A 23,937-nucleotide genomic window follows, 5' to 3' on the forward strand; every position below is an offset into this window, starting at 1 on the left:
CTACACCTGGACGATATTATTTTAATTTTGAAATGGTCACTAAATGACAATGACACTCTTTTTTAGCTCCTGTCTCTTTAAGGCCCCCCTCCCGAATACCCAGTCTACTCTGATTGGTCAGCTCACACAAGCCTGAGCCAGCGCTGCTCACCGTGTCTCCACTTGGCTCTGGTGTGTTTTCAGCCTCCAGTTAGCTTCACTTCTACCGAGAATATAGGCATAAATTATGCAAATGTGTGACATGGTGATTTAGTGTGATGTCACAAAGTCAGAATTAAAGGGGGGACGACTGACGAAGCGTTTAAGGGGCAGTGTTTTGGAGATCCAGTCAGGCTGGCAACCTGGCATCATTTCTATTTGCTTGCACAAGTCCATTACATGTAACAAAACCCAAGAGTGATGTCACAGTGTATCTACACCCTGAAGTACACTTCTACATCACTGCATCACTGTGAGAAGTTAAAGAAAAAAAGGATTTCTGGGGGTGTGAAAGAGGCACTCATGACATGATTTTACACATTCAGTTGATAACATCATATTAGTTCCCTGATGATGTTATTTGATTTAAGGAAGTGCAATACAGCTTTTAGTCACACTTTAGTTAATGTTATGTAAAAAAAAACAAAAAAAAAAACACCTTGTTCTGATTCATTTCTACAGTATGTTATTGTTACAGCTTTCCAAATACAGCATCTTATCGTTGTCCTTACCCTTACAAATACAAGACAAACACAACATAGATTGTGAAAATAGAAAAGTCCAGCCTTTTTTGACAGTCACATACTGTACAGTAATATCCTTCTATCTCCATTTAGCTCTTACATTGCAGTTATTGGTTCAGTGCAGCCTGCAATAAACCTCAAATGTGCTCTAATTTCTTTTAAAGGAGGCTTAAAGTGTCTCTAAATCCTTTAGCTTGGACTCTCTCATCCCTGTACGTGTGTCTCTGAGTGTATGAGTGTATTTCAGGGTTACAGTACGACATGAAGTGGACACATTTATTTAATTGGTTGGTTTCTTTGTGTCTGAAATGCACGGAAGTGATAAAAATGTTCAAGTTAATGTGCTCGACATTTTTCAAGAAGTAGTTGGTGACTGTGGTTAAATTCGAAGAATCTCCCCAATGTTATTTTTGCTCTCCAGGAGCATCCAAATTCTTGCATCCTGCTCTGAGCTACACTCTAATCTTCTTCTCTTTAGCTGTTCTTTTAGTTTTGCCTGATAAATTATGCCTGACCCGCGAGGCTAATTGCTTTAAACCTTCTTCACAACCCTATTTCAACATTTTCTTACTCTTCTTCGTCTTCCCCCCCCTCCCTCACTTTCTGAGTAAAGCTGGTATAGTTCTACCTTATTCTCACCCCATCTATGTTCCTTCGAGCTACAACACTTCCTCTCCTCCTCCATCACTCTGACAACTCCACACTTGTGTCCTCTCTCCCCGTCTTCTACTTTGTGTTTCTTTAACACATAGGTTTTCCCAGCCTCCTTTCTCTTTGGGCAATAGACACCATTTATCATTATCTGTGATCTTGTCTCTGTGTCTTCTTAAACTGCCTTAAAGTAAACTCCACTATCTCATCATCTTGTCTCACTTCTCTCTCACCTTCCTGTTCTCATCTTCTTTCATTCCCACTGTCATTGACACCACAGGAGTCGAACTCACCCTGTGTGTGTGGAGGGTGGGGGTGGGGGGGTGGGGTTGTTAGTGCCTCAATCCATCTATCATCTCCGCCTGGCATCACCATCGAGACGGATTTTGGTGCTGTCTGTCCCCGCCTTGTATACCTTGGCAGCAGTCGGGGCGCTGTGCCGACGTGTCCCAGTTCATAGGCCACCATGACGTCACTGCTCCACGCTGACCCTGCCAGCTCGCATATGGAGCCCACATATGGGCCTCATCTATAAGAGATTGGTGGCCTGGAGGAGCCACAGTCCCTCCAGTGAAACAAATTCAGTTCACAGAAGGCTGGCTCCTGCAGAAAGCCTGCAGGATGTGAAGTGACATTTTAGCATTTGTCTCTTTCGTGAGGAAGAAAAAAGAGTTTTGGTAGAAAACAGCCCTTTCTTGTATCTGCAACAGACACTGAGACACGTTATACCCACACAACATCCCTAACATCTTGCACTTATACAAAGAAAGAAAAGTAAAGAAAGAAAGGAAAACATATACAAAGAAATAGGATCTTTATTGTGACCTATTGTATTCATTTCAAAGACTCTATTCTGTCATCTTACTCACCCAAGTGTGAACTGATATAGTGATGATGTTATTTTTATATCTGAGTCTGGGCACTTGTCACATAGTGAATCTGCTGAGGGTTTCGGTCACACAAAGACCAAAATGTGACAACATTTCTCATCCTTGGCATAAAACCTTGAGTATACCCATCTATTGTCAAAGTCAAGTCAAAGTGTTTGTTGTCATATGCATAGTTAAAGAAACAAGTTTCCCTGTACAATGAAATCCTTCCTTTGCCTTCCACTCTGAATGTTGTTTCATAAGGAAACACCACAAGAAACAGTACAAGAATATAACCAACAATAAGAATAATGAGACAAAATATATAGCCTTCACAAGATGTACATAGTACAATATACAAATATACAGTATCAGTACAGATATACAGTATAATACAAGTAAACAGTATTATAGAGTATAGATACAATATACAGTGTCAGTGCAATATACTGTACATTTTTTGTGCAATATGTGTCAGTGGACAGTCTGGGCCAAAACTATATACATACAGTTGGTAATCTATCATTTTTCTTTACATAAAATATTACTATTTTAAATACAATGTGCATATTTTTACATATCACATATATGTATAACTTAAAGATGATCAGAGAAATCATTTATATCCAACCCCTCTCCCCACATGATTCAATTTAGGGGCCAAAATCTGCCGTGATTTGGATAATATTAGTTCTATAACTACAAATCATGATTAATTTCTAGGCAGCTGTTGGTTTCCATTTATTTCTTTACAGTATGAAAATCACATTGCAGACTTTTTAAAGTTAAACTTGCTGAAGTCTGCAATAAATTGTGCCACTGTGACCTTTTTTTGCATGTGAATGTCTAACGCTGCAATGAATTTAAATATGATCAAAATCATAATATGGCCCATGAAATATCCAAATTGCTAGAAACTGCATTTTTTTTTAGAGAAAAGGTAAAATGTGTGACAAAACAGCACAACAGGATTATAATGGAGTGTTGTGGTGCTGGCAGCAGATGTCCTGGCCAACATATCTTGTTCTCCAGATGTAAGAAAAAAATGTTTGTTAGGTACACATTGTCATATCTTTAATATTTTTTCAGTGAAAATGAAAATTGTGCTGCAAATATTTGATTTCCATTTAATCACGAATCATATCCCAACAACTATTTCTGTAGAAATAATCACAATATGATTTTTTTCTTTACCATATTGTGCAGCTCTTAATATTATTTCTATAACTAAATAAACAAGCTGTCCTCAGAGGGGGAAATGGTCCCCAGAACACTGTGTGAAGCTAGAAAGGTGGTCCTGCATAAATAAATAAATAAATAAATAAAGTAAAAACAATGTAAAATTTATGTCCTGTGATTAGTTTATTCAGTTTCTTCACACATATAAATCCACGAATGTAGATTTTTCTCTCCTGATCAAAACTTCTTTCCCAAAAACAACATAGTGTACCTCATTTATTTGAAGGTGGGCTATGTAATTTTGGTTATTTACAATATTCATAAGGTATCACACAAACTCAGAAATATGTATTTGATATATTTCCTGAATTTAATAAACAAGCTGATCTCGGAGGGGAATAAGGCCTCCAGAACTGTTTAAAGGGGCACTCTGTAGTTTTAGAAAAGAAATTCAAACCCAGAATTTTAATATTTACAATATTTATGAAGTAAAAATACAAACTCAGAAAAAAACTGAGTAAACAAGCTGTTCTCAGAGGAAAATACGGCCCACAGAACACTGTTTGAAGCGAGAAAGGTGGCAGGGTCCACCACATATAAACAAAGTAAAACAGTATGAAATTGTGTTGTCCTATTAGGTCAGTTTGTTTAATCAGTTTATGCTGTCATTAAAATGAAGAAAGTTTGTTGTATTTAAATTGTTAAGGCATAAGTTAACGATTAAAATTCCCCAAAACTACATAGTGCACCTTTAAAGCTAGAAAACACTGCTACGCTACTTAGAAAACATGAACAAAGTAAAACAGTGTGTGTTGTCTTTCGAAGACAATAGTGCACCTTAAAGTGAATTTTTGTTGTTGTTTTTTTTTACTAAATTGTTAGCTTTAATGGTATAACATTTGTAGTGAATTAGCTGAAACATGCAATAAATAAATAAATAAATAAATAAATAAATAAATAAAATAAATCCACTGACATGATCCTTTAAAGTTTATCCCAGCGTCAGATAAAGTGGACGCCACTGGCACATGAACGAGACTTTTATTTATCCAAATGGCTGTTATCAGACAGGGATAAGACCTCGGCGTCCTGGTTTGCTCTCAAGTTTTAGGCTGTCTACTTCTGTGTCACCCCCTCCAGCCAAACGCCTACTTTAGGTGGAAAGTGTGGTGGCCGCTTTAGCCTCCGGGCTCCATCACACAAACGAGTCGGTTTGCTTTTTGTGAGTTTAACTAGAGCTACACCTCTGCTGCTGCTGCTGCCGCTGCTGTATCTCTCTCCGCGGCTCGTATCGTCACAGACAGACAGTGCCTGTCCAGCCCCCTCCACCGCCGCCCCCTCCCTCTTCACCCCTGCGGTGGTGGAGTCGGCCTGTAGTCCGTATCCGGGTTGGACGAGGGAGCCGGAAGCGCGGCGCTCCGCTCGAACGAACTCTTTTACCCAGAAGCCCCCGCGACGCCTCAACTTACAGAACTGGCTTCTTGGGCTCCGGGAGTGTTTCCCATTTAAACAAACAGTGCCGAAGATGGCGGAGAGTTAACGGTGTAAAGAAGAAATTATCGATCCGGCAGAGCGATACGTCCACAAGGTAAGCTCGCGCTGCGTGTTTGCTAACATGCGGCTCATTTAGCCCGACTTTTGCATTTGGTTTTTGCATTTCGACAGAGGACGGAAATGTACTGACTTGGGTTCCCAGCGGCGGTGCACACACAGCGCTGGCATCGGTGCGGTGCGGAGGGCACAGTGCATGGTCATTTAGTACATGACAGCGAAGATTTACTAACCTGTTCGTGACGGCGATGGGCTGCGTGCTGCCTGTCATGTGCACTGAAGTGTTGCAGAAATGAAATAACGCGGAGCGGGTTTAGTTCAACTTATCACGCAGGCTGGACAGTTGGATCATAGAAGTGTTCCCGATACAGAAGTTTTTTTTTTTGTTTTTACTGGAGAGCACTGACACTTACGCACACTTTCACACTCGCGTGCTCACGCTTAAAACACACACACAAACACGGTGATAGTCAACACTTTTATTTATTTTTATTTTTTTCTCCTCTTGTGTTTCTTGCTGCTGGCTGTCTCCGCGATGGCCGGTGCAGAAACTGTACAACAGCTGAGCCTGACGCTGTCGTAACATGAGGGAATTTGGACCGAAATGTGTGTTGATCAGCTGTGTGTGTATATGTGTGTGTGTGTGTGTGCGTGTGTGTGGAAGAGGCTGCTTTTCGTTACAACAAACATGCGACGATGCGGTGGTGGACGCAGACGATGCTGACTGTCTGTCTCGTCTGTCAGTCAAAGCAGTCCCGATTTAAAAAAAAAAAAAAAAAAAAAAAGTGCACCGACTCTCCTGTCAGTGCACTGGACGGGAGCATGCATTGCATAGAGAGAGTGAACGATCGCCGTGCTTGTGTTTCCCCCTCCACCCCCTTGTTAGCTCTCCTTCACAACCCCTCCTGTCATCTGCTTCACCCGTCTCACTGTATATCTGCAGGGGGCAGCAACGTGGCCCTGTGCACATCCTGTAACCCTGAAGGTCCACGGTTTGATCCCACACACAGCCAGTGTTGTGTGTGTGTGTGTGTGTGTGTGTGTGTGTGTGTGTGTACATGGAAAGCACCATGTCCTTGAGCGTGACACCAGAGCCCTGCTAGAGTACCTACTGGTACTGGGGATAATGGCAGTCTGCTGTCCAGTGTGTGTAAACAGTGGTTGAATGGAAGTGATGCAGATGGTTTGCGTGTCAGACAGTTGTGGACAGGTGAGAGGTGTCAGGTTGGGTTAATTAAACTCAGGACTGTGTTTAAATTTAGCTTTCGTAGCTGACTCGAGGACTTTTTTCCTGATCTAGTAATCTAAAATAGTAAAAACAAGAAGGGCAATCAGCAGAGTGAATAGGCCCAACAGTTCACTTAATCCAATATCACGTTTGATGGCCCTATTTCACTCTAAATGTTAAATCTGCTTAACCATAACTTAAGCCCACCAGGTCGAGTATCCCCATCTAATCTTACTCACTCATAGATACCAGCAGGGATAGGACCATAAAGATTGTGTTGTGGATTGCGATAAAAAAAGACTTGAGGTGAATTTTCATCATCGGGATAATCATGAATATCCTCATTTGAGTGATTTGAAAAAGCTGTCCAGCTCACTGAAGTACAAGTTCAATCGGATGTGTGTAAATACTCCATTTATTTAACCTTTATTTGTGCAGGAAGACCTTATGATATATGATTACCCCACTCAAAATTAGTTACAGTAGGCATATATGCATGTGCATGGATTATGCAGTTAAAGTCAAATGAAATGTGTCGCGAATGTGGGAACCAACAATATTCACAAAATAAAAATTAAGATATGTCACAGAATAAACAATCAAGTGAAACACTAAAATATCCCTGAATCATTTTGAGTAGTGTACTTATTTAAGATTATCTGATTGATTGTTTATCACAAAAAACTTCTGTGTCCTAACTTTGATGCAATAAATACATTTGTTTTCTCACAACATGTGAGGTTGACGTGATTCCAGTATGTCTCAGTGCAATTTTACATATTATTTTTAAGTTTTAAGAATATTTTGATGATTATCAGGATAATATCGTGAATCACAATTATGTTGAGCAGAATAATTGTGACATGAAGTTTTAATATTGTCCCACGCCGAGATACCAGCCACCTAAATAAGCCTGATTTTTTTTTTTTCATCAAGATCCATATATCATTCCCTGAGTAATTAATGAAAATGTCAAAAAAAAAAAAAGCCCTATCTTGCAATGTTAAAGGAGGTGACAGAAAAAAAACCTGGATTCGGCTATCTATCTGGATCCACACCAAAAGTCATTGGGGTGTTTTCTGGGCAGAGACCCATCCTCAATCCAAGTTTCGTGGAAATCCGTTAAGTAGTTCTTGTGTAAACCTGCTGACAAACCAACCAACCAACCAACTGACCAAAAAAACAAACAGACAAGGGTGACACCCAAAGATATTCAGTTTACAAAGATATAAATAATAGAAAAGCAGCAAATACTCACACTGGAGAAGCTGCAATCATGGACTGGTTTGAGCTTTTGATTGATAAATGACACACACACCCCAACAAAAGGTTACTATTCTCGACCTCCTTTTGAATTATAGTCATGAACCTATTATCCTCTGAAAGCTGTATACTTAAAAAGTCCAAAGCGAACCAAATTTACACCGGCGAGAACATGGATAAATGTACTGTGAAACCTGTTCTGTGTGTTACACTGCTCTGTTTTGTGTGCATTGTTACTGCAGGTGAATTCTTTGAAAGCAGAAAGCCTCCTTGTTCTTTCTGCTGTCAATCGATGTGTAGTTTCTCAACTCCTGTTTAACCAGCTGCTGCTTGTTAAGTGATTTTAAATCTATTATCAAAATTCATTTTTCTGTCAGTCGTTTCATCGGCTAGTCGTTTCAGCTGTGTGGCTGAACTGTCTGTCTGCTGCCCAAGTGGTGGGGTGTGGCGGAGAGAAGCCCTCGCCTCGTTCCACAGCACCCCTCTCCTGACAGATTTACAGTCAACTCTGTGGCCCGAGTCTCTGCACACGTGCAGACACACACGCGCCTACAACCTGCTCGAGGAACCCAATGGACTGGGAGGGGTGTGGGCAAGCTGCTCGGACCCGTAGGCACCCATGAGGGGTCTTTCGCTAAGCGGATGGCTGGATGAATGCGTGGACGAGGAGGAGGAGGGTGACAGTGATGCATGATGTTTGCTGAATGGGAAAAAGGGGACAGAGGTTAGCAGGGGATGCTGGTGACTGGGTCAGGCGCTGGGGGCAGGGCTCACGAGGCTTAGCAGGAGGGCAGGGCGACCTCACACACCAGCCTGGGAGCATGGGAAGCTGTCTGTGTGTGTGTGTGTGTGTTTGTGGAGGAGGAGGACGGAGGGGGGTGTGTGCGATGAGGGGAGAAGCTCAGGTGGAATTCTACCTGACATATTTGTCTTCGGCGTCCTTTCTGGTATTTTGCTCAAATTGTTTCTGCCCTCCTCGGCTCTGCGCGGCCATTTGTGGAGGTTTTTTTTTCACCTTTTGTGGAATCAGGAAGTTTTCTGACTCAACCAGAACACATTCTTTGCTGTGCCCTCTCTCCCTCTCGCTCTTTGGTATGTCTCCTCTGTCCCCTGCCTCCCCCAGTTGCAGTGTAGTGAGCTGAACTGTTGTGCTGTTGTTGTTGGGGGGGGCCCTTTCCCATGTGTCAGGATGTGTTAAACAGGAATTAATCTTCACCAGCTCTCATTGATTTCACTCTGTGGAGGAAGGGTGATTTTTTTTTTTGTCACTCATTTTTCCCCGTTGTCCTTTACTCTCCAGTCCAGTGGTGGATACTCCCCGTCTCTGATTTGATGCAGTCTTACTAGATTTTATTCCAATTAAGAGAGTTAAGCATCTTTTGATACTGTTGGTGTGCACCTTTTCCTTATAAGATGATCCGATACGTATCTTGATACACGGGTTTCAACGCGATTCAGGGACAATATATTATAGGACGGCTCGATACGATTGTGGTACCATGCAATCTGATACAGTTCTTAACATTTTATATAATGTAGTCATACACTGCAGTTTATAAACTTTGCAAAGCTCTAACACGGAAAAAGTTACAACTCAAATGTAAGGTCAGAAGTCCTTAGTAATTATTAGATGCAGTGACAACCTTAGACCCTCCCTGAGTTCTGGCTGAATAAAGTGATTAGTATCCGTGTCTTTATCTCAAGTTTTCTTGCTGAGGTGAGTGTTAAGAGTGTCATGCTACTGGCGTGCTTAAAGCTTTTTAATAAAATAAGTTTGAAATAGCTCTATATTCCATCGCAGTGTTTGGTCAGTAACACGTGTCCCTCCTCCACCTGCCCATGCAGTAAAAGAGAAAATACATGTCCTGCCCACTTTGTCCAATCAGGACAGAGAACTCCATAAAGAGGCGGTCCTGTCTGCTTGTGAACGCGCAGCGAGCAGGATCCTTCTGTTTGCTGCGATGTCTTGCGATTAGTGCTGCGCGCTCATGTGGTGACGTAGAGAGCAGGCCCTGAGGACAAGCGCCAGAGCAGAGAAGCCAGTTTTCGCAGTGGTCAAACCGTGTAATTACATCGCCACGTGATGCACTGGTGCCCAAAAAGAGTCACAACCCCCGCGAAGTGACTCCTTTGACTGTCAGAATTTCAGCCATTCGGTCCAATAACCTTTGCGACGTCTAGATGAGCCGCACAATTAAATTATTATATCCCCATTCAAGCAAGCCTGGCACTAAACCGGAAGTCTCCAGTGTGCACGCTCTGTGGGCCCCACAATGCGGAAGCTACGCGGAGGAAAGTCAAGTCATTTTGGTTTCGTGCTCCGGTGAGCAGCTTTCATAGAAATGAATGGGACTTCGCCTCCATGGCTGCGTCCAGGTATAATTATAATGTCCTTGGTAGAGAGGAGGGAGGGGATTGCTAACTGCAAAACAAAACAGGAAGTTAGCTAAAATGACAACAGCGCTTACAGCAGCTTTAGTTGCTGTTGTACAGACCTTACAAATGGCCAAACTTTTGTCCAGTTTCGTTCTTTCTTATAAAATTTAAATGTCTTCCAAACTTTAGATTTCAGATTTGGTGGCGCAATATAACAGTGTCAGTGCAGATTTACCTTTTAAAATGTGAAATATAAAATGAATTCAAGATTCAGGATTAATTTAATTATCATTATCCAACACTCATGGTTCAAGGTTCATCTGTTTGTCATTCTACAACACGGTGTTGTGCAACTGCACCGCAGATGCGTAACAATTGTGGCACACTGTGGGTCAGTTGCAACGGTGCACATAAATGCAGTACAAATAGTTGTTTGACCTGCCGAGATTTACATTTGCCTTGTGGTTTTTGTTACTGTTAGATTTATGAAATCGTCAGTGTTTCGTCAAACAACCCAGAATAAGAGCTGGTGGCCTAACACTTGGTTATTACTATAGGTAGTACGCTAATTAGCCATACACGCTAACCATCACAGCTTATGTTAGAGTAGAGAAATCCACCGTTTACTCAATTCCTCCCTAGAGCCCCCTGTACACTGTTGGCATCGTAGAGATCTCGACGGACTCGGTCTCGACGGACCTGCCTCCCAGCTAAGTTTGCTGAGCTATGATCTGACAATAGTTGTCCAGAGGGGGTGTTTAGCAAACAATCAAACTTGACCATGCGTTAAATGCTAACTTTTGGTACCACATTTTTGATAAGCACTTTTCGGCTGATACCAAAAAGTGTTGCGGTTCACTATACCCACCCTGTTAGCCATCTGTAAGCTTAATTTGCATGTGTCAAGTCACTATATACCATTTATGGCTCTGCTCTTGAGCCAGAAACCACAGAGGCAACATTCCCGCCTGTGAAGTTATCAAGAGGCATGTTTTGCTGCTGCTCTTCTGATAATGAATTGGAGATAGACAGGGGATTTATGTGTTGGCTTCTGCTTTGACACCCAAATGAGCTGTATTTTATCGTACAGCAAACAGTTTGAAACCAGAAATACTACCCACATCCCGTTTAAAAAAAACATCTTGGCTGCTTTCAAGGCTCATAAGGCCACTTTCCACTTAACCATCAATGAAAGTCCTTCACAGGGTGTCTTTTGAAAGCTTTGAGTTTTATTTATTCGGCATTAGAGATGTAATGTATCTTTAAGTGTTGAAGATTATCTTAATTACTTGTTGATTATTTTGTTATCTAGCTCCGTCTGTCTGTCTATCCCTTCCCTCTCCCACCCATAAGTAGACCTCCACTCATGTATATGTATTTTACATTCAGATAAACAGAAGAAAATACTTCTAACAATTCAAGTGTAACTTTCTTTCTCTATTGATTTTTCACACGCTGATCTTATTGTCAGCATTGGTGTGTGTGACTGATATGACTGCTGTGTGTGTTGGCGTCAGTGCCGCAGGAGTTGTGCAGGAAGCTGACGCGCTTTCATGACTCAAGACAGTACAGGAAGAAATTCATGATTTCTCAGCGTCGACACCACCTGCCATTTTACAGGTCATCATTGTCAAAAGATGCTGTGACACCAAAGTGAAACAACGCAAAGGAACCACTAAAAATCATTGATCAGTCTGTCTTTACAAAGTAGTCCAAAATAAATTGTACCTATTTTATCATTGTTTAATTTTTTCTCCTAAACGATGATCAGTGACATTTTTGTCACAAGACATATTATCCACCAACTCCAGGAAAATATTCACTTCACTGTGTTTACAAGCTAGTGCTAACTTCTTTCGGGCAGGTTGCACCTCCATTGTTAGTTTGGAAATATTGAATAAAACAACTTTTTTTTATGCCTAAACACACTAAGTGAACTCTCTTAGTTTTCATGACTGAATAAACAAACTGACCTTAAAGGACAACACAATTTCATACTTTTTTACTTTGTCTATATGTGGCGGACCCTGCCACCTTTCTAGCTTCAAACAGTGTTCTGGGGACCTTATTTTCCTCTGAGAACAGCTTGTTTATTCACTTATGGAAAAGATGAATATTTTTGCATTTGTATTATAACCTCATTAATATTGTCAATATTACAATTCTGAGTTTGAATTTCTTTTCTCAAAAACTACATAGTGGCCCTTTAAGTTTCTATCTGCGTGACATTTTTGCATGTATCTGGATAGACAACACGTGTTTTGTTTTTGTTTTTCCTCCACTCATGTCCTGATAGTATCTTCCCCTTTAGGGTCAGGGTTTAAATTTCTCTTTTTTTTAAAATATTCTTTTAAAAAATGAATATTTTTGTGTTTCCGACTAAATTTGAAAGTATCATCTTGGACTAATGATGGGCATTTTCTGACATTTTATAGACTTAGACTTTCAGTCAAAATAAAAGATAAATGATATAAAAAAAATCCCTAAAATGTATAAATTGTGATATTCACTTGCTGTTGAGGTGAATCTGATTATTAATGCTTATATAATCTGGCTCTCAGGCCTGTGTTAAACACTGATCTGGAGCGAGTCGTGGAACCAGGTCACTGAACATGCTTTGACCCGTTCAGACTAACTGCAAACACAGGTCATGTCCTTGTATCGGTCGGAGATTGATCCAAGAGTCGTATCGGTCATTTCAGCTGTTTGACATGTCAGGAAATGACTCATTTGTCATTTCAGTTGAAAACATTTCTTTTGGGTTTCTGGAAATGTTTTTGGTAAAGTTAACGAGCTGAAAAGTAGTTAACACAGTTGTCTGTCGTTTGAGTTGGAGGGATGAGCTGATGAGAAACAGAGAGCCTACAGAGGGATGACTGTGTATCCTCGCTTTGGGTTTCCTTTCTTTCCCCAGAATGTCTCTGTGCAGCTCATGTCCTCTGCTGCTTGATTTTTTCTGAGAGCTATTTCTACTGTGAGAGGAATGTCAAGTGCCCATCTTGGTGCGTTTCTCCCTGTTCTGTGTTTTGTTTTGTTTCTTGTGATTTCCGTCTTTTTTTTCCTCCTCCTCTGGTCTCGTCTTTTCCACCTCCAGTCTTTGTTTTCTCTTTTGTGTTACTTTAACAATTAGCTGAAGCCCTCGACTACAAAATAAATAAATGAGTTTATGTATTAATATCAAACATATTGTCTTTGTACAACCACGGCTTTCTTTTGTGTTAGCGCAGGTTCATGTGTGTGAGTAAATGTATGTGAGAGATGAAGGAGGGGTGGGGGGGGACACAGAGTGAGGAGGAGGAGGAGAGGAGGGGGGGAGGAGACGTGGAGAGTCGTTTTATTAACGTGGCGACTCCCGCTAAAATTCAGGGAGTGCTGTTGCATCCAGCTGTTACTGGTTGCGCGAGGCTTGGTTGCCATGGCAACACAGCCCTGCGCGCCTGCTCAAGGTCGTTCATCCAGTTCTGAACTGAGCAGCGTGCTGCACACAGGATGCACACGGGGAGAGAGAGAGGGAGAGAGGGAGGGAGAGAAAAACAGAAAAACTACTTCAAAGTGACCAATCAAAGCACTTCAGTGACGTTGCGGTCGGTGGACAAACTCAGCCCTCCCTTCACCCGCCCTCTGACACACACACACACACACACACACATGCACACACACACACACATGCACACTTACTTTCTTCAATAAAGAAACAAACAAAAAAGGACCTCTGGCCTTGGGGCTTGTAGGTTCTTTTGCCAGCTGATAAAATATTTAGCTGGTCAGTGGGAGAGTGAGGGATACAGTGGCTAGAGAAGAAGCGAGCAGCCGAGCTTGGCTTTGTGTTTTCCTTTCTCTAATGGTGCATTGCTGTGAGGCTACCTGGGGCTTCTTCAACCTCCTCTCCTCTCCTCTTCCCTCCTCTCCTCCCCTCTCCTCAGAGGGCTGCAGCATCCCTCGGGGGGATCTGCTGCATGTTTGCCGGCACTGACTGGACTCAGCGCAGCACACATTGTACCACAAAGGCCCCATTTCACTTTGATAGCAGCGATCTCGCAGGTTCATTGCATGTCACACACTGTGAAGCTGTGTCTGATTAAAATCTTGGCCTCAATATGTGTCGGAGAACATCAGTTGTGATGCATGTCACTGTGTGATAAATACAGAGTGAAACGCAGCTCTACGAAGCTAATAGGGGAAACGAGAGTCTACAGCTGCTAGTTTAGTGTGTTAGCATGCTAACATTAGCTCTGATACAAAGTACAACAGAGGACGATGGGAATATCATTCGTTTTTAGAGGAATTGGTCATAAACCAAACTATGGACAAATAAAACATTTTGCTCTGATGGTGGCGCTAGATGAAAAGTCATCAAGTCAGTAGGGTTCATATTACAACCAAAAACACCAAACATATGTTCAACAAAAAAAAAACACCCTTTAGTGAGTCAACAATAAAAAAAAACAAGATACAAATTCAGTTACAAAGTTGGGTTTCTCAATTTTGTCCAGAGTCAACCCTTTTCTCAAAGAAATCAATAAAGGATCTCTGAAAAAGAAAATGAACCCAATATATGTGATTCTGTAGACGTTGTTTGTTTTCCTTCACACAGCTGAAGTGTCTGTAAGTGTCTGCCTACCATAATGTAGCTGTATTGTAGTCTTTGCATTGTTATTTTGTGCATTTGAGGGTAAAAAAATGGGAGAATCTCCCATCCTGCGTTCAATTTCAATGCTCATAATTGAAAACTGATTTCAGTCGATTTTCAATTTGGAATCACAATCGTGACACCCCGGGTGTTAGGTCATGTTGACTTACACCATGACTACGCACAGCAGGCGTAGCTGAAAGCAAATGTAACACTGCTGATAGAAAAAACAACAGTCTGGCATTAACCTTTAGAGAGAAAGAGCAGAGGTGATTCGTCACACAACAAAGGCCACACAGCGTCATCTTGTAACTACATTGATCACAAGACAGAACAAGTAGGGATCTAATTCAGCAGACGTGGCAATGACTGATCGATCACACCGCGTTCACTTTGCAGTAATTAATCAAAGACGTACATCACAATGTTTGAATATAGAGAATGATTTTACAAGTTTCCAAGTGGGGCCAAATGGCTTAATCAGTCATTTTTAGGTGGCGATGTGTGAGGGGAAACTCACCTCACAAGCAGTCAAACACGGTTCTGAAGTTTTATTTAATCACAAATGATATGAGACGTTTCCAATGTGATCTACTTCAGTAGTTTAAAGATTGATATTGGACAGCTGGTCTGTTGATATCATAACTATTGGTATCACTAAAATACAATTTTCAGGGCTGGCCCGCATTCATGGCTCCAAAGGTCGCTCGGTCGCTCGGCTTGTTAGTTGGTCAGTCGGTCCACTTTCAAACTTTCACCAACCTTTCGCGGCAACAGATTTTCTTCTAGGAAGGTGTGTTCAAAGTTGTGTGTTTGAGTACTTGTCAATCGACTGAAAGGGGGTGTGGCATTGGGAGTGGCCTATAACAAAATGGCACATACGTTCTCAACAGATTCACGCAACATGATCCCCTTTCACAACCTATGAACTGTTTGTCATACACTCTGGTAGGAGGCATCTTTGAAGGCAGCATAGTTTCTCTATCTCCTTCTGTTGGTCCATCCATTCATGGTCCTCAAAACTGTGTCTACCCTGAAGCAACTGCAACTTTCTACCTATATGAGGCAAAATTTTGAACTTTTCCTGTTTTGTCTGTGTTATTCTGCAAACTTTCATACCATATTCTGATTTGTTGGTTTGTATACATGTGTTGACAGTGTTAGAATAATGACATTGACTGACTTCGGTCACTGAAGCTCTACATCAGTGTGGTTCAGTGTGATTTAAGGCCAATGTTTTGGGCTGACAACTGAACATCTTTTCTACTTTTATGCAGGAGCATGTGAAGTCACACTGTGCAGTGGCTTTGAGAAAAACTTAATCAACATTGCTGTTTTGTAAACACATGAAGGTGAGACAGCAGAAGACCAGTGTCAGACAGGCACTTCCCTACCTGTTTTCATTGTGCCACAAAATTGGGTAAAGAAAGCATGAGGTTGTGCCAAATATGAAGGGGGGGGGGGGCTTTCTTCATCTCCCTCTGTTTTTTGTCCTTTTACTCTCGGAGTGGTGCACATAGAGTTCAGCAGGATTCACACAAACACATTGAGTCACTATTTTCTGGGAGAGCAGTGACAAATTGTGTCACTTCTTGTGGTCGGTGACGTGATGATTCAGGGCAGGCGTGTGCATGTGTATGATTGTTTGGAAGAAAGTTGGAAAAACACAACATGTCACCTTTTTGTGAGCCCCGAGGAGAGGAGAGCTGGATTTGAGGTGGAGGCGGGGGCTAGTTTCAGGTTTCTTTTTGCTCTGTAAGGTAATAGATGCTTATTAAAGGGGTCCTCACAGGAGTGTGTGTGTGTCTAAGAAGGGGCTTTCTGTTTTTTTTTCAACTTATTTTCCATTGTAAAAATCCAGGCCTGGTTTATGTGTTTTAGAACTCTTTTACGTACCCGTGCACACACACACACACACACACACACACACACACACACACACACACACACACACACACACACAGTAACAAACATTTATGGGGTAGGAGTTGAGGTAAATGTTACCAGCTGCAGCACAGCGAGCAAGTGGCTTCAACTCTGCCTGAACCCAGCTGTTACGTGACCACCTCCTCAACTTAATTCACTCCCGTCCTGCCTTCCCCTCAGCTGCCACACCTCCTATATCACTCTACCTCCACCACACATGCACACACACACACACACGTATACACACACACACACACACACACACACGTATACACACAACGCCGTCTCCATCCACGGGCTCTTCTCTCAAGTGTCACCAGTAGTGGCATCACTCATCTCAGTATAGCGGGAGAGCGCTCCAAGGTCTGCTACCCCCACCTTGTCACCTTGGTGTGGAGCAGCGGGCCGGCCAAGCTGCCTTCATTTGATTGGCTGCCTCTCCAACTCCCCTCCGAGGTCACACTGTTGCTGCTGTGATGTCATAGAGGCTTGTTTATCCGAAACCTCCTGTCAAGCACAACAGCACCTTGAATAAGCACCAGCAGCGTTAGCCATTGCTTTATTCTTTATTTCAATCCCCATCGTCGAACTAAGGTAATTGTAGAGATCAGAAAATAAGTGGAATAACTCTCCACATCCTGTGTTTATCTGATACGGCCTTTATTGAGACAACTGATACTGATAATGACCACACCATAGCCAGACGTGGACCTCCTCAGAGGAGTAACTGCAAGTTGCAGCGATGCAGGCCACAACGACTGGGATTGTTCTGCTTGGTAGCATTGCTACTGGCTTCTCTATTGGTGCTTAGCGGCGGTGCTAATATAGGGGATTGTGACTTATAGTTTCCCCAGTGAACACACCGTCCTCTTTGGTGGTTGCAGTCCATCTTGACTGGCCAGCTGTCGCTCAGAGCTACAGCTACAGAGCTTTTCGATGCCACAGTCACTCAGTATTTAGTGGCTCATTGTTTGTCCCTTGTTTGACCCGTGTAGCCACTCACAATCTGGTCAAAACATGAGGATTTGATGATAATAATAATAATAACAACAATGTATATTTAGCTAACTGATTTCATGCAGCAGAAACTTGTGGCAGAACAGAACAGTCGTCAAGCTGTCTGTGAAAAATGGACTGCATTTCGTTGAACAGTTTTGTCGATTATAACCTTTATTTTAATGCCATTTCATGACCTGATTGTCTAGAAAAGGTTTTGCAGAATCTTTTAAGAAAGACTTTTAAGGATGCCATCTTCTGCATACAGCTTGTCTATAGAGAACAGCTCTCGTCATAGGATTTGTTCATGGACATGGCGCCACATACTTACTTGATGTGCATTAAACCTGTGACAAATACCAGTCTAGACTAGTTTTTTCACACAGAGAAGTGGTGTGTTGTTCCAAGAAGAAGAGAGCAGCACATTTTCTTTCCCATCATGCAATGCAAACAGTGTGATCAATCTGATCAGACCAAGAGAGTTAATCGTCTTATTTAACACCCAGTAATTTGGTTTAAGCGACCAGCTCAACTGAGGTCCCATTTATAGACAAACTGAGCAGAGTGGCTTTAGTAAGAACATTACCAACACAAAAGATTTAGTTCAGAACTAATTTGCTCATTCTCACCTCTTCAGCCATGTGTGAAAATTAATTAATTAAAGATTCTGATCAGTTCTGCTTTCTTGGCAGTGCTCTGTGTTTATCTTACTATTTGGTAAGCCCCGTATGCATTGATCAGTCTTGAGCATGTAACCCCTGATCCCATTTTGGCTCGGTAGGCGATATCAACGGCTTTAACCCTACGAAATAGTTGTGTAAATGACACTTTTGATTGCTCAGTGAAACTTATGACTCAGGAGATTTTGGAAAACATGCACATGACATGCAGAGAAGACGCAGGCTCAGGCTTTAGTCAAACTGCTGAATTTCACATTCTGCTGTGGAGGGGACTAAGCAGAGCTACCACCTTCACCCATCTGTTTCTGCCAAGCCGGAAAGTGGAAAGAAGCCCTCCGTTCACCGGCCTCAGCTCAGGCAGAGGGGAGGGAGCGTCTTTGGTTGAATCAGCTTTTCCTCTCTTTTTTTTTTTTTTTTTTACTGCCTCCCTCCCTCACGTTGAATCTGTTAGTCCTGTGAGATCCGAGTCGTAGTAAACATGCAGTGACATCTGCATGCTCTCGTTAGAGAAAAAGGGGCCAGAATTTAAATATTGATTTGATGCAATGTGAGACAAAGATTCTGCTTCTTCTTGTTTATTCTTCTTTTTATAGCTGTTGTTTGTTTATTTTTAGGTGTTGTCCAGAAAAATCAGACTTTGCACAAAAAGAAGGCTTTGCTTGTGTTAAGGCTCTCTTCGCCTTCTTGCCTCTCGCTCTGCATACGTGCATGTTCCTGTGTCTCAGTTAGACATGATGCCCAGGATGAAATAACATCTCTTGTTGGACTCAGCTGCCCACTCAGGTAACCATCAGGTGAACAGCCTTGACTTGCCTGCAGACCTAGAAAGCTGCTGCTGATATTTAATGAGCTGATCAAGCCCAAACTAGAAGAAGACTTACTGACAGACTGTTGACATCGCTGGTAGATTTAGGTGTAGTGTGTTGGAGGTAACGCTGCCTCATCCTCTCAAACTATTTGCTACGTGACTTAGTCTGCTGTGAAAAACTGACTGGTCAAATACGTGTGTAGGGGCTATGTGTCACGTCCATGTACTGTGTTGCAGGGATGTCTACTGACGTTAGCATGCTAACCAGCTAGCCCCAGCCTAGCCATGCCATTTTGTACCTCAAGAGGTGATAGTCTGATAGCCCCCATAGTTACAGCCTGGAGGTGAATGCATGCAGCTGGTTTGCTACTTAGTCTAACAAGTAAACAAAATAAACAATACAACTGTCAGGAAATTCTTTTAAAGGTGCAATATGTAAGAGTTGGCCACCTGTGAAATTCATACTCAAAACACATAGGGGACACCATATCACCAGAGTAACTGCTAACTGTAACTGCCCATAGCTAGTTAGCTTAGTTAGCCATGTAGCTAGTGGTTCTGGTTCTCGGGGGGTAGTGTTTTGTTTACCCCGCTAGCACAGGAGCTTTAGGCCGAGGCTAGCTGGTCAGGCAGCTCCAGGCAGAGTTCAGGAAGCTAATTAGGCCACCAGCTCCACGGCTAACTGAGCCACTTCATTCATGACAGCTAGCTACAACCAAAGATGGCTACAGCATAAAGAGCAGCAGTTAGCGGTTATGCTAACTATGTTATTTTTTGCAGCTACCTTCGAATCCTGGCCGTATCTTACAAATTACCATTAACCCATAATGTTATGATTAGAAAATTTTTGAAAATGTTTGATGTAAATGAAGGTACCAGTCCTGTTTTGAGTTTTGTCACAGGTGCTGCCCTTTGTTTATCTCAGGAACTTTTCTGTCTACTCAAGTGGAATCAGCTCAGTAATGTTGACGTGATACTACAGTATACACACACACACACACACACACACACACACACACACACACACACACACACACACACACAGTAGAAGCAAATGTGTTAACTGTTAACTGTCTCTCGCACGTCGGTGACAGGCCTCCAGTAAAGGCCTTGTGGAGAGTACGTGTTAGCCCAGCATGAACACTCTCCCTATCTCGCCACAGCTAAAAATAACACCTTTTCCTCCACACTAGACATACAGAGAGGGTGGAGGGAAGGGAGACGGAGAGGGTGGAGATGACGGGATGAGAGGGAGGCAGAGTGAGAAAACAACAATCAAAGCGAGAGAAAAGGGAAGAGGAGGCAGAGCAGAGGTGCAGCGAGGAAAAGAAAACAGGCCATTAATAATTTACCTGGAGGACACCTCCAGCTCGACCTTTGGTTCTGGTCAGTGGTGTTCAGCAAAGTACAAAGTGTCGTGACAAATGTGGTGTAGTGTTGGGAAGGTCTTTCAGATGATCTGACTGGTGTGTTCTGTCTGGAAGTTTGTGCCCACAGGGACTGGCCAGGTGTGATCAGTTGCTTGGTGGAGTTCAGATTAAAAAAAACACTGATGTTGAAAAAAAAACAAAAAAACAAACAGGTACCAGTGAGATTTATACCATTTCAAGTAAGTACTGTTGTGTACATTGTTTTCATATACTATAGCCATGTTTCTGTCGACGTATTCTTATAACCATTTTAAAGTATCACAATTGATGTAGATGGAAAAACAAAAGGTTAAAAAAAAGAGTCAATGAGTTTAATGGTAGATGAAAACACCTTTTCCAAACGTGTTAAGTGGCAAACATTTAACTCGCATGACTGATCAGCTGTCTCCATTCTAAGAAGAAGAATCAGAAGAAGAGGAAGAATCATAAAAATCATCAGAAGAAGAATCGGAAAAAGAAGAATTGGAAGAAGAAGATGAACAGTAAGAAAAAGAAGTCAAAGAACTGGAAGAATTTGAAGAAGAAGAACTGGAAGACAAAGACGAAGAAGAAGACAAAGGCAAAGGCAAAGAAGATTTGGAAGAAGGTGAACAAGAGAGAGGCTGTTTTTGCTGTCAGCGTCTTCCCACAGTCCGTTGTAGATTTGTTTCTAGTTTGTGACCTCTACTTCTTCCACTGTCTTTGGTACAGCCGTGTGTAAACGTAGCCTGAACCGTCAACTTCTATGCTCTGCGTACCCTGGTTTACCAATCGATGATGATTTTTTGCAGCATTTAAGCAACACGTTTGCTTTAGATTCATTCGACAGTCAGATGAAAACACGGCTTATGATTCTGTGGAAATGGAAAGAAAATTGCAAAAACAGTAATAAAATCTACAGTGTGATAGGTTCTCCGCGTAATAGGCTCCATCTTGTGACAAAGGCATTAAAAGCCTTCGGGTGCTTTAATAATCACACTTAATTAAATAACTATTTTGTTTGTTTCTTTGTTGTATAAGTCTAGTGTGTCTTACTGACGCATTTTCTTTTTATATTTAGATGTGAAGCAGCTGGAAGAAGTGTTGAAATAACTGTCGTGCTTGGCGAGCTAAGAAGGCTAAAGGACTCGGTGTGCTTATAATTGAAGTGCTTGTTGGATTGTCTAACGGTGTCTGAAAACTCATCCCTCCACACCTTTCTGATGTCGGAAGTACTTTCAGTTGCGTCCAACCATTTATGTAACTATCCGAAAACAGACAATCCAACAAGCACACCCACTTCGCACAGTGACTGGCCAGGTGTGTGGAGGTGTGAAAGTAAGCGGGATTTGAACTTCTCCCTCAAACTCTCCTTTTTAACTTCCCTTCTGTTTCGTGTGTACAAATGACTGCAAATAACACGAATGCCTTTGAGCTGTGTGCCGTTATCCCCATTTGTACAATTTAGTGCTTCTCTATCCTCTGTATCACAGCAGGTTTGGTTCCACCTTTAAATGACCCAGAATGAGTATAAAGACTTTTTCCTTTAGAAGTGAAACCTTGTTTAAACTCTGTTTCAAGCATTGAAGAAGTTTTTCCTAAAAAGTTCTGAAGGAAATTCTGTTCAACATACTTGGCAAAACTTCAGTCCAGTGGATCCCCTCAGCCGGACACCACGACGCGGTTACAGTCGCAATGTAATCCTTTGGAGCAACTGTCAGTTACGTCCATCAAAAGTGCTTGTTTTTGCCACTGACCAGCTGAGGTTGTTTTTCTAAGTGTCTGACAACATTGCAGAAACAATTCCTACGGAGATGGACCTTTTAGTCAAGTAGAAAGTTATTTTGTGTAACCAGAAACACTGGTTGCTCAAGAAGAAGTTCTGCTGTGAAACCTCACAAGAGGTGAGTTGTTTCAGAAAGACGACAGTGGAAACGTCAGTCAGTTGGAGAGAGGAGTTTGGAGATTACCTGAAGGAACTGTCAGCGAGAATTTATTTCCAAAGTGTATGTAAGTGATTTTGACAATCTAGATAAGGCAACAACTCACCTTTCAGATTTCAGAGTGAGAACGTGACTTGATTTTCTGGTTACGAAAAGGAACTATTTAACAAAAAGGACTATCTCTGTAGGAATTCTCTCCGTAATATTGTCTGGCAGTAACAAGCTCAGCCTGTCAGTGGCTAAAACTTTTAATGGACGTCACTTTGACAGTTGTAGTTGCCCTGAAGGATTACATTGCAGCCACTGCAGATGTGTTGTGGCTGCGACACTTTTGGCAAGTATGAATCATTTAAACACTGAGACATGTAAATATAGGGCCGAGGTTTAAAAATACCAGAATTCCCCTTTTAAACATTGTAAACAGGGATGGACTTAGTTATATAAAAAAAAAGCAGAGCAAAGTGGTGTAAAACACAGACACTGCCAAGTTTAAACTATCTGGAGAAAGATAAATCAAACTCACTGGACTGGAGTTTTGATCGAAGACTTCTCGCTGTCTCCAAAAACGACAGGAAGTATTACTTTACACAGGAACTGAAGTGTACTACACAGTTTATAATCCTGCCAGTTTCTATGACAGGATGAGGCGTCTTGGCAGGATGAGGCTCACCTTGAGTTTTTCTGTCCACACTTCAGAGAGTTTGATTGGTGAACCAGGAGACTGGTCCCAAAGCCAACACGCTGACAAGTCCTTCTTTGTCATCACTGATTTTTATGCCTCGCTTTGCTGCCAGCTGTATGTATTCTGATGCTTTACTCGTCCTTTTAACACCACATTAGTCAGAACCACGCACGTATATTCAACTCTGACTAGCCAGGACCAATTTGTGACTGCTCTGCATTTAACCTTTGCCCTGACACACTTCAGCTGCACAAAAGAATTGAAATATAGCCGGAGGAGTTCAATGGAGGGTTTGGGCAACTTGTTGCTGTGTGATTACGGTGCTGTGACATACCTTTGCGCGGTGTGCGTTTGTTTTTTTTACAGTTTGTATTTACCAACAAAACAAACCGAGGTCCTGGTTAAGGGTTAGGGACACGGTGATGCTGATTTTTCCACAAGCTTTGCTCCGCTTCACAGTTTCCATTTGCTTGCTCCTGCGCTAAACATAAAAAAAAAAAGGAGGCAGGGAGGAGAGAAAAGGTTTTTGGTTTGAGTGCCACAGGGGGGTTGGGGGATTTCAAGCAGCAGAAGAATGGGCAATGCAGTTGACATTGTTAAATTTCAAGTGTTTTTCAAACAGTCCATTTACTGTGTAACCTTAAACCCTGGGGTAACACTGGGGCCTCTCTCCTCCAGGCAAGGTGTTACAGACCATTTTACTATAGCAGCTTAGTCAGGTTAGCCTGCTGGGCTGTTTTGACGATTGTTAAACTCTTTTTTTTTTTTTTTAAACCGTTTTTCTCCAACGCTGTTTTATGTCAATGTAGCACCGAACATAAGAAGATCAAATAACTTATCAAATCAATTTTTTAACTCGCATGGCTTTGGGACAACCTCAAGCTAAAGCTCACTGAGGAGGAAAGACTTTCACATGCTCACATTGTGGATCGGACTGACAATAACAACTTAGGAAATCATCAGTTGCTTTCATCATCTTCTCACAGCTTTACTGTCACCATCAACCCCAGTGAATGTGATACGGCCACAAAATAAACCACTCCTC

At 42.0% G+C, this 23,937-nt stretch overlaps 1 protein-coding gene across 1 annotated transcript in view; it reads left to right on the forward strand.

The window, feature by feature from the left end:
• Positions 1-4,921: 4,921 nt before the first annotated feature.
• Positions 4,922-23,937, forward strand: part of LOC311265034 (nuclear receptor coactivator 3-like) — a 64,304-nt gene continuing 45,288 nt past the window's right edge. Inside the window, exon 1 of the mRNA XM_084366317.1 lies at positions 4,922-5,009. The gene's annotated coding sequence lies outside the window, so the exon portion shown is untranslated. The remainder of the gene's footprint in view (positions 5,010-23,937) is intronic.

Source organism: Pagrus pagrus, assembly GCF_965226575.1.
Source record: "Pagrus pagrus genome assembly, chromosome: 11".
NCBI lineage: Eukaryota > Metazoa > Chordata > Actinopteri > Spariformes > Sparidae > Pagrus > Pagrus pagrus.